This window comes from Anolis carolinensis, chromosome 4, assembly GCF_035594765.1.
Source record: "Anolis carolinensis isolate JA03-04 chromosome 4, rAnoCar3.1.pri, whole genome shotgun sequence".
NCBI classification, from domain to species: domain Eukaryota; kingdom Metazoa; phylum Chordata; class Lepidosauria; order Squamata; family Dactyloidae; genus Anolis; species Anolis carolinensis.
In genome coordinates this window covers 181,402,275-181,405,662 of record NC_085844.1, presented here as the reverse complement: position 1 = coordinate 181,405,662, position 3,388 = coordinate 181,402,275, and positions in this window count along the sequence as shown.

Below are 3,388 nucleotides of genomic sequence, written 5' to 3'. Positions count from 1 at the left end.
GCCAATCAAAGCTCGCCCTAAACATTGCTTCCCGCCCGTCGTCCTCTTTTACTCGTTCGCGTCACGTAAATCAATGTCTCTATAACCAATCACGTCGTCTCTGGTGAATCGTTTTTCACTACAGCCAATCGTGTGGGCCCCTGAGGGAAACCTGAGCGCGGACAGCTCGTGGGAGGGATATTTAAAAACGTAGCCTCGTTTCAAACGGTCGCGGTGCTATTGCGCAAGTGCAAGATGGAGGCCAGACCAGAAGAGGCGTGGTTTGTTTTGTTGCTATGGTGACATGTCAGAAGCGCGTCCTGACTGTACTCCAGTACAGTAAATAATACGTTTGAAGGAGGACCGTAAATCACAGGCCAAGGCTATGCATATTTGCTCACAAGCAATGCCACTGAAGGCCAGGAGATAAGTCTGGCAGCTGCTACATAACTCTACTCAACGAAAAGCTCAACGGGTTTACTCTCAGGTAAGTACGTACCCAAAAATATCACAAGAAAATCAGTATTTCATTTATTGAAAATCAGTATGGATCAGTTTGACAGGATTAGGTACGCCACGACATTTGATTGTTTTGATACTGTGCTTAGGACAAAAAGCTACTGTTAGGATAGAATAAACAAAATGATTTCCAATTGAGTCAGCTACCTTAACTATAAGAAACACTTGAAATGGATCTGTTTAACTTGCATATCAAAAGAAAAATCAAGCAGAAAATAGGATTAGATTCAGAGAACAGTATGGCACTTGAAGGGACATCCACCATTTAAGATATACAGATGACACTAGCAGAAAATAGCAAAGATGTGGAATGGTTGCTGAAAAAGGTCAAGCAGGAAAGTGCAAGAGGAGATCTGCAGTTTACTTTTAAGAAAACTAAATAACCACAGATAATTTACACAATGTTAAAGTGGGCAAGAAAGACTTTGAAATAGTTTTTCCAAACCTTGGATCAGTCATTTATCAGAACGGAGACTGTAGGCAAGAAATCAGAAGACTAGGACTTGGAATGGCAGCTATGAAGGAACTAGATAAGATCTGAAATGTAAAAAGAAAGACTACAGCCAGGCATGTGGGGGGGGGGGGGGAGGCTTGAGGGGCTTGCCCCCCCCCCCCCAAATTCTCAGGGTGGTTTGTGAGAAGGCCTTACTAGTATTATTTAAACTGTTATGTTTATTCATATGATCTGATCACTATGGTCAATATATCCCATATGCATGGGGGTATTGGGATAACGATACGAAAGGTTTGCTAGGGTAGATCTTCTCTCACTCAGACTCAGCCCCCCCCCCCCAAAAAAAAAAAATCAAAATCCTGGCTACAGGCCTGACTACAGCTAAGTCAGTAGTTCTCAAAATGGGGTCCCCAAATGGTTCTCAAAATGGGGTCCCCAGTTTACCAGCTGTTAGGATTTCTGGGAGTTGAATGCCAAAAACATCTGGGGACCCCAGGTTGAGAACCACTGAGCTAGATGGACTCAAGTTGAGGAAGTCCTGATCCTGAGTCTGCAAGAGCTGAGCAGAACTCTTGATAGTGTGACTTTGAGGTGTCTCATTTATGGGATTGCCATAAATCAAAGACTTGATGGCAATTCATTGCAATATGTGTGCAGCCTTACAGCAATTCAGTTGCATCAAACGTGACAGTCTCCTTGCTCTTCATAGGCAAAATAGCCCTAGCACAGTGGTTCTCAACCTGTGAGCCCCCAGGTGTTTTGGCCTACAACTCCCAGAAATCCCAGCTGGTTTACCAGCTGTTATGATTTCTGGGAGTTGAAGGCCAAAACATCTGGGGACACACAGGTTGAGAACCACTGCCCTAGCGGACAAATAATTTTTTCAGAACTCTCATCTGATAACTGAGGGCCATTGAGTCAAAGGCCCATGGTTTGCATCACAAAAACAAACAATTGAAACACCATTTCCGGAATTAAGGCCACAATCTAGCTTGTGAACATTTACTCAGAAGGAAGTCCCACTGGATTTAATGTGTTTTCCCCGTAGTGTATGTTTACATGCATGGAGGAGTGGTCTCTGAATTTAAATTCAAGATACCACCTTTTGTTTGGATCAAATTAAAATATATGTACTAATAGAGGGTCAGTGTGACATGGTGTACTTTATTAATTAGAACAGGGGTCCCCAAACTAAGGCCTGGGGGCCACATGCGGCCCATCGAAGCAATTTATCCAGCCCCGTGGCGGCTCCCTCCTCCACCGAGGAAGGAGCATGCCACACGGGGGAGGAGGGAAAGGTGCCCGCCTTTCCCACCTCCTCCCTCACTGGTGAGCGCCTTCCAAAGCTTTGCTTGTTTATAATAGTATTTTAATTATTATTTAATAAATAATTATTAAGGGGTGCTTTGCCAGTGCTTTTGGTGCACAAAGGCAGAAGGGGGTTGGACTAAATGGCCCAAGGGGTTTCTTCCAACTCTCTTTATTATTATTATTATTATTTTGTATGACACAGCAAACAAGATAGATATGCTGGATTTCATATTAAAAAATCACAAGTCGAACACTTCCCAAGTGTCTAGGACTGTGTGATGTATTTTCGGATGATGCGTGCAGATCCCAGTAGGGTGGCCTTTGCAGTTGGCAGATAGTAATTTTGTCAATGTCTATTGTTTCCAAATGCCGGCTGAGATCTTTTGGCATGGCACCCAATGTGCCAATCACCACCAGGACCATCTGTACTGGTTTCTATTATTATTATTATTATTATTATTATTATTATTATTATTATTATTATTAAGATTGAGGCTGTATTTGTTCCCGTTGTTTTTTTTACTTCAAAATAAGATATGCAGTGTGCATAGGAATTTGTTTATAGTTGTTTTGTTTTTTTCAACTATAGTCTGGCCCTCCAACGGTCTGAGGGACCGTGAATTGGCTCCCTGTTTAAAAAGTTTGTGGACCCCTGAACTAGAGTATACCTGTAGTAGAGTTAGTTGGCTGATACGAACTAGGACATCTGTCCATTTTGGGCTCCTCTTTGGGAATGTGTCTACGGAGACTGCCAAGATGTTTGTATGTAGTTCACAACAGGAGTCTGTGGTGGCTTGAGTATTGGGCTACAACCTTAGAGCCCAGTTTGATTTCCCTCTTGGCCATGAAGGCCCACTTAGTGAACTTGATTAAATCAAACTCTCTCAGCATCAGAGGAAGGCAAATAAATTTTACCTGTGAAAGGTTTGCCTTAGGGTTACCAGAAGTCAGCAGTGGTTGGAAGGCCAACATGAACATCCATATCTTGTGTGTAGGTAAAGGTTTCCCCTGACATTAAGTCCAGTTGTGTCCGGCTCTGGGGGTTGGTGCTCATCTCCATTTCTAAGCCAAAGAGCCGGCGTTGTCCGTAGACACCTCCAAGGTCATGTGGCTGGCATGACTGCA